Source organism: Lactuca serriola, chromosome 9 (genome assembly GCF_051521515.1).
Source record: "Lactuca serriola cultivar US96UC23 chromosome 9, Lser_US96UC23_V15, whole genome shotgun sequence".
Lineage (NCBI taxonomy): Eukaryota > Viridiplantae > Streptophyta > Magnoliopsida > Asterales > Asteraceae > Lactuca > Lactuca serriola.
In genome coordinates this window covers 81,482,408-81,491,430 of record NC_136416.1, presented here as the reverse complement: position 1 = coordinate 81,491,430, position 9,023 = coordinate 81,482,408, and the positions used below count along the sequence as shown (strand labels likewise).

General features: G+C 34.7%; 1 pseudogene; it reads left to right on the top strand.

The window, feature by feature from the left end:
• The first annotated feature begins 298 nt into the window (after positions 1 to 298).
• On the top strand, positions 299 to 7,685 carry LOC145075889 (photosystem II CP47 reaction center protein pseudogene; annotated as a pseudogene).
• The last annotated feature ends 1,338 nt before the right edge of the window (positions 7,686 to 9,023 follow it).

Sequence of the window (9,023 nt, the reverse complement as noted above, 5' to 3'; positions counted from 1 at the left end):
AAATGACGTTGTTATTTTCCGCATTTCGTCAATGTCCATGCTAAAATCCGATGCACCCGAATAAGTCCTTATTCCCTTCATCTTTGTTTTGTCCTTACCCATCGGTCCCACAATTTCTTCTAGCTCGACTTCGTCTTCCTGATTTAAATCTAGACCGACCCGAGCATCGGAGGAAGTTGTGTAACCACTAGAGTCAGTTTTCGTTCGCTTTGATTGTTGTACTTCAATATAAAATCTTGTTCGTATTTTTTCTAGCTATGACATGTAACCAATAAATTCCAACAATCGTGTCACTTGAATGGTTTTCCGACTTCCTCAAGGTAAAATTTTAAAGCTTTTTGAAGTATTTCTTCGTCATCTTGGCCACTTTTTCATTAGGTTTTTAGGTTGTTGTACAACTCGTTTATTTTTTAAACGCCCTTTGCTATTTCTCGAAACTTCGAATTCAGTTGGTGTTTCGTACGGTAGTCGTCGTCTTTTTCTAGCTCCTCCCGAAAACGTTCTAAAATGCGAAACCAAAAAAGACCTCCCGGTTGTGCATTTTTCGTCTTCGAATCCTCAGAAATGTCAACCCAAGCTTTTACCAAAACCAGCTCTTCTTGTGGAAGCCATGTTGTCGGCTTTTGTCTTCCCGGTTGTGCAACACCCTTGCGCGCTTGTTGTTTTCCTTTGCATCGTTGTGGGGGTGGTGTGGGTTGAGTTTCAGGAATCATCTCTTCTTCTTCCGAGTAATCCAAATCATCAACAAGTTGAAATTGTTGTTGGGTTTGGGTTGGGGGTTTGGTTTGGGTTGAGGTTGATTTGACTAATGTTGATCGGGAAAAACAACAAAATTTGAAAACATTTACGGAGTAACATTTGAAACTTGGACCAGGTAATATTGTCTAACATTTTGGTATTGAAATTGTAGTGGAGATTGAATGGGAGCATCGAGTTGGGGACGATAAACTCTTTGTGATGATGAATCGATAGCAAAAATATTTCGAGTAGAAGTGCTTAAACTCGAAACATAAGTTTTTTTTCCTTCTATCAGAGGTTGGGATTTGATTTTTGGGATTCTTTTTTTTTTTGTTCGAAGAAAATAGAGGTTTTGAGGTTTGATTGAAGATAAATGAGTATAAATATTTATAGAGGTTGTAGAGGGTTAAAAAAACAAAAAAAAGTTAGATTTAAAAACATATAGCCGTTGCTATATATATATATATATATATATATATATATATATATATATATATATATATATATATATATATATATATATATATATATATATATGTGTGTGTGTGTGTGGGGGGGGGGGGGTTTAGTGAATATGTGGCTGTCATGTATATAAAGTTACGGATAGAACCTATCAAAACTACATAGTTTTAGTTAAAATTTGATTTAAAACATTCTTTAATTTGATTCGTATTATAATTTTCTTAATTTACGTAAAATATCTCTAACTTAACATTGTTAATTTGGTTATTTTTCAATAAAAAAGTCATATATTTGTCGTCAACTATTGCTAAGGAATTTTCATTGTCTCAATCAGATTTATATATGTTTTTCTTTCATTTTAACATCAATTAAATGTTGGATATTTATAATTTCATATACAATAATTATGATGAAAGTCTAGAAAACGGTTAAGATGTAAGCAGACAAACTAACAGTACTAGTTCTACATAGTTTTAGTTAAAATTTGATTTAAAACATTCTTTAATTTGATTCGTATTATAATTTTCTTAATTTACGTAAAATATCTCTAACTTAACATTGTTAATTTGGTTATTTTTCAATAAAAAAGTCATATATTTGTCGTCAACTATTGCTAAGGAATTTTCATTGTCTCAATCAGATTTATATATGTTTTTCTTTCATTTTAACATCAATTAAATGTTGGATATTTATAATTTCATATACAATAATTAGGATGAAAGTCTAGAAAACGGTTAAGATGTAAGCAGACAAACTAACAGTACTAGTTGGAGGTAATTTCTTTTAGGAAATAAAAGAGAATTCATAAAGAATAAAATAAAATAGGAAAGATATTGTATTTTAAATTTGAAATTTATATCTAAACAACTTAGTTTAATGTCAAAACGAAGTAATATTAGAAATTCTATACCTAAGCTTACATACATGACAGCCACATATTTATTTTTCCATATATATATATATATATATATATATATATATATATATATATATATATATATATATATATATGTTTTTTACGGTTACTTCCAAAAAAAAAAAAAAATCCAACCAATCGTCGAAGGAGGGAGAACGCACCAACCGAACCCCTCACCCTTTCCCCATGCCACCCTACACGCAACGTCGGTGCGGTTTTCCTCCATGCGGGACGCTTCCCACTGCTCTCCCAGCGCCTCATTCCGTCCAACCTAACTCTATAAAAAGCTCATATGTATTTCCTGCATTCATTTTATCATCATGTCAAACAATAAATCCCAAATCTTAACTTAAATGCGATCATTCGTTAGGTGACCAACATTACCTCGTTATAATGGAACTAGAGTAGACACCATTATATCTTGGTCCCACCGCCACCAAACAATAGACCTTTCCACCAATCCACGGTGGTGGAGTAGGCGTGAGATGGTGTCGCCACCGCACCCACGCAATATCTGAGCAAACAAACATGGCCATCTAGCTTTGTCTTAAATCTTTTGGTTGATTCCTCCTTGTCTGGACCATCAACATGATTTGTCAACAATCTGGATGCTTCTATTGTTGTTTTTTTGTGCGCAACATCACTTGTACTTCATGCACGAATTGAGATACGTTAACATGTTATTGTTTAAATTCGTACAAACGTCTTTAATATCATGAGTACTTGTCACAATCCGATAAAGCATGACTATGAAATATGGTGTACAAATAATTGTGAATAAACTATATGGTCACTAGTTCTTTAGCACAATCAGGGTGGGGTCATTGCCCCTCCTAATATATTTTGGGGGTTATTAAGTTTATAAATATGTAGAAAATGCAAGGATGTTGGTGTCATTTATTTCACTTAATTTATATATTAATAATATGAAAGATTTTTATTTTGAATTTAATTACTTTTTTTTTAAAACGGCTGAATTTAATTTACTTAGAAAAAATTATTGAGTTCCATTGATCTAATTCTACATTGATACGTACACTTCATGCAATGATTGTCATAACTCAAATGTACCCATCCAAATAAGGTTATCAAAACCATTTTGTATTACGGACTTTGAGTTCAAACTTTTATGTTTTTTTGTACTAGTCTTTGCTTAAAAGGTCAAACATCATATTTACTATTTTTGTATATGATTTTTCCATAATAAAATAAATATAATACTTTTAAATTATTTTAATAATAATTGTCGTTGTTTTCTTTATAACAAAACTTAAGGACAAATTTCTACTTTTTTTCTATTGCAAACCACAAGAAACTACTATACTAGATTTTGATACGATATTTTTTTTTCAAAAATATTCTCTTTTTGCTAGTCAATACGTGCCTTGTGTTATTACAGAAATATACAATCAACAAAAGTAATTGAAATAAAACAAACAAAATTCAAATATATAAATATACAAGAATCAATTTACAGAAAATATATTTGTATGATGATTACACAGAAAATATGATCACGAAATTGTGCAGATTGAGACCTCCTTTGCAGTGTCTTGAGATAGAAATTTCCCTAGTGGGGATCTGTCTAGAGGATACAACAATCAACCAAGATCTTCTCTTGCTTCTGACGAAATTCACTATGTTCCCTTCATTTTTTTGTGGAATACGAAATTATATGAAGAATTTTTATCTGATTTTTCTGAATCCGAAATATGGTCTTTGGTGATCTATTTATAGATATACATTGACTGTTTTTTCCCTCCAAAACTGTCAACCGAAAATAACTGTCAAGACAGTTAAAACGAATTTAACAGATTTGTTTAACATAAAAATAAAAGTCAAAATCAGAATTAATATATATATATATATATATATATATATATATATATATATATATATATATATATAAAATAATGTAACCAGTCAATGAGACCCCAAGAGCTTTTAGGCCGAAGGCCAATCTTTTGACCATTATATATATATATATATATATAGCCCAATCACCAAATCCAACCCAATCCCTTTAGTCCAAGCCTTTGATCTAATTGGTAAACAACTAGTAGGAGGCTTATTAAGGAAGTATAAGTTTCCACTTTCTTCCAATGTGGGACAAGTCCCATCAACAAAGTTTTCATTTAACAAAGTTCCAATACCTTATGTCTCATTTAAACCTTTATTCCATGGAGCGGAACATTTGTTTCGGGTCATATTGGATGGATTTGAGTAAATAAGGATTTTATCGAGCATAACTTTATTTACCCTGCTTATCATTATTTAGTGACATCAAGATATTCTCTGATATTGATGTCATTATTTGGAATTTGGTCAATGTTTTTCACTAACTAGGGATTAGTTTATTCGGTTAACAATTTGAATGCATGGATAATCCATACCATAATGAATTGGAAGAAAATGATTTTTTTAACAGTTGAATGCAATAAAAGAAACTAGCTAGTAAGGGAGCTAGGAAAAAAGAACAATTGGTTAATGATAGGATTTAGCATCCACTCATTCCAGTTCCTTCTAGCTTTGTGATTCCTATTACAAAACCAATTAACCGAAAACGAAATAATTGAATTAAAAAGAAACTCCTTTTTGTACTTCTTAGTCCTGAATAGGAGTGAATTTCGATACGTCCACAGATTCCTAATCAACGTAAAGCAAATCGACTCCATGGTGAGTCTAAGGGTCCTCACATCCGATAACTCATCAATCCATTGAATCAAATCGGGCACATTCGTGAGAAGACCGGAATTGACATATTTACCCAAGGCTCCACTTTGATCGACAATTGTTGAGCTAACGTACACTTAATAAAAAGATGATTGACATCCTCAATCTCCTGCAGACACGATGGACGCATAAGAGAATCAAGCTCAACCCCTCTTCTATCCAGATTGTTTCTCGTAGAAGTTTATCCAACACTAATCTTCAAATACAAATATTAATTTTAATTGGAAGAAATCTATTACACCTAGTATCTGTGTAACCTGCTTGAAGTCGAAACCGGTCCGAATGCATAGGCACCTCCTTTACCCCAAACTTCAGAACCTATCGACCAACACCAAGAATCTTGTTTGTTAGATAGATGTCCTACCTCTAACAAACCTAAAAGCTACGAAAGATCGGCAGCAAGAACCCCGCCCTCAAAATAACGACACCACTGAAAAGTTCACCGATCCCATCCCATTAATCACTAACACAAGCGTTCCTATTCCTACCAATAACAAAAAGGCGAGGAAACCAGGCTTTCAAAACAATGTCTCCACACGAAACATCAAGCCAAAATCTAGTATTTTCACCATTACCCACTTTCCTAGATATTGAATCAAAAGGAATTAATCATTTATTATGCATATCCCACACCAATTTAATAATTCCCATCCACACTCCACTTTTATGCCTAGAAGAATCATACATACAAAATCCACCATCTTGACCATAACAACTTTTTAAAAGATTAACCCACAGAAGATTTTGACCATTCAATTTTTGAAACTAAGGGTTAGGAGACTGAAGATAAACACTATGATAGTACTCGAATTTCTTCTCGTAAAACGCTAAAAATTCTTTCTTCGCCAACGTTGGATTGTTGACCTAGTCTCCATCCACCAAAATCCATTTAATTGCCATTTGTTTTCTTTTTCTATTCAACATGCCATGGAAAAATTTAGAATTTTCGTCACCTTCTATCGCTCATATAATCTTTGACTTCTGAGCACAGTCTAAAGAATCAATCTTATCAATCTCTGACACCTGTTGGAGAAGGCTTGGTCTCTTGGTCATCATGTTATCCAAAACAGACACATCATCAATCAAATTACCAATCTTAGAAAATACGATTTATAAACCCTTTTCGTTGCTCACCATTCAAAATTCACATACGAGATTGCCAACTTTTAATTCTAGTTTTGAAAAATTTGAGTTTATTCTTTAGATTTAAGCACGTATTAAGAGAATTATCCAGAATAAAATCATTTACTACAAGAGAAACCACCTTCGAAAACCCCTCTATATGTAACCAAGAATTAAAAAGTTTGAAGGACGTAGGACCATAATCAATATGATCTTATTTTAAGAACAACGGGCAATGATCAGACCATCTCAAGTCAAGAGCTATAGATGAAATATCCAAGATATCATCAAGAAGGTCTTCAGAAATGAGAAATCTATCAAGACGACTTAACTTACTCCCATCCCTGTCCACCCGAGTAAATTTTCTACCACACATATGAATATCAACAAGCTCTCCCTTGTAAATAAAAATATTAAACTCTGTAGCTTGAGCAACACAAAACACCAAGCCTAATCTTTCATTAGTAGACCTCACTACATTAAAGTCACCAAAAACAATAGTACGAGTCATGACCAAAGGAATATACCTCCAAACATCTCATTTCTTTCCAGCCTCTTGAGGAGCATACACATTAAAAGAGTACATTTAATATTCTTTCTAATCCAATAACCTTCAACAATAACCACATTCTCATTACACTGCACCCGCTCCTCCTTGAACACTAGTGGATCCCAAATAGAAAGAATTTCCCTTTGCAATATTACAAGCAAACTCATACGTGGAATTTCCCCACATAGATTTTGTTTTAAAAGCTCCACTCTAGACATGTGTGTTTCTTGTAGCCTGAGAAAGTTCACCATATTTTATTACAAAATTCTTTCACCCAACCACTCTTTTTCAATGTTTTAAACCCACAAATGCTGAGGGACAAGCAATTCATGTAGACTGAATCACTCCCATATTATCTAAAAAAATTTAAAGATCAACCTTGGCATTTTAACATCATATCCCAACACCTTTGTAACGCCTGTTTCAACTCGATTCCTAATTCGAGGTTGTGGCCCAAAGATCAGTCATTATAAAGCTTAGGGCCATTGGAAAGGTGAGATCTAGACCCATTTGGGTGAGAGTCTAACAGGAAAAGTACAAGTTGTAAATCCATCGTGGGGTGTGGAGGGTTTTGATCCTTTTGTTCTTGGAGGAATAGCCTCTCATCATATTGCAGCAGGGACTTTGGGCATATTAGCAGGCCTATTCCATCTTAGTGTCCGCCCGCCCCAACGTCTATACAAAGGATTGCGTATGGGCAATATTGAAACTGTCATTTCCAGTAGTATCGCTGTTGTCTTTTTTGCAGCTATTGTTGTTGCCGGAACTATGTGGTATGGTTCAGTGACTACCCTCATCGAATTATTTGGGCCTACTCGTTATCAATGGGATCAAGGGTACTTCCAACAAGAAATATATAAAAGAGTTAGTGCTGGGTTAGCCGAAAATCAAAGTTTATCAGAAGCTTGGTCTAAAATTCCTGAAAAATTAGCCTTTTATGATTACATCGGAAATAATCCGGCAAAAGGGGGATTATTCAGGGCGGGCTCAATGGATAACGGGGATGGAATAGTGGTTGGATGGTTAGGACATCCTATTTTTAGAGATAAAGAAGGGCATGAACTTTTTGTACGTCGTATGCCTACCTTTTTTGAAACATTTCTGGTCGTTTTGGTAGACGGAGATGGGATTGTTAGAGCCGATGTTCCTTTTCGATTGAAGTGATCTGTCTGTTTGGTTCGTGTTTTGGAGCATAGGGGTATTTCGGTAAAGTATCAGTTCGGGCTTTTATGGAAATTAGATTTTTGTTAGGAAGGTCTTAAGGCTAGTATGTGTTGATAGAAGTGAGAGCTTCTCGTTACCTTTTTCATGGATATAAGGATCATCGGAAATAGACTTGTAACGAAGAAGTTACGGCCTTCGGAAGATTGTTGAAATTAGGGTTTCACAAGGTACGCAGGGCGTACATGAAGGAACGCATGGCGTACTAGAAGGAGGGCTAGTACGCGGGGCTTACATATTGAATACGTTAGGCATACTAAGCCAAATGGCCGTGATCATCCTTTGGAGTACGCATGACATACATGAAGTACGTTGGGTGTACTCCAGTCAGTCTCAAACCCTATTTTAACGTCTTGAACCCTATTTAAACTCCTTATATCACCACCTAACCCTATTATCTTCATCCTTCATCCCCTAAACCCTATAAATGAAAACCTAGCCCCAATTTGAGTGGTTTTTGAGTTTTTGAGTGTTATTTCATTCTTTTAGTGTTCATAGAAGAAGAAGGAGCTTCTTGGAGAAGTGTGGGGTCACTTGAGGCTTTTGGATCCAGGCTTGTTGTATCTTGATCTACATCTTGAAGGTATAAAGATTCTAACTTGGTGATCTTGTATGTTAGATCTAGTTCATGAAGTATTTTATTCATTTTGGAGTCTTTGTGTTAAAGATGGGTTCTTGATCTACTCCAGAAGCAATGGGTGCTAGATCTTAGTTCCATTCAGTCCCTAGGTTCATAAAAATGCAAGCTTGATAATGTATTTTGGTCCTAGCAAGCATTAATAACTTTGTTAAGTCCTTATTGAGCTTTTGAGTCTCCTTTTGCCATGCAAGCACGTAAAGTTGCCAACTTTACGTGACAAGTAGTCTTATGGAATCAGATTTGAGAGTTTGGCACTTTGTCTTAACCAATTAAGGGCTTGTTGGAGTGAAAAAAGGGGGTCTGAGGAGTACGTTGGGCGTACGTAAGTGTACGCTCAACGTAATGCTGAATTTGTGCTTAAAGGACTTTTACTCTATGTTTCGAGGTCGTGTATGTGGGGCGTACATCTTGAGTACACTAGACGTACTCCCCAATTCAACATTACCAGGCCTTTTGAGTTTGGGCCTTGTTGGACAAATGGGCTTCTGGTGTTGGGTCATGGTTAGGCTGAGGACTTTCTTGGTATTGGTCCCTTGAGAGTTTTAGGCCCAATTAGGAAGTTGAGCCATATTGGGCTTTTGTTAATTTTGTCTTGGGTTTTGGATTGCCATTTTGTGTTTTGGGCTTTCTATGCATGTTGG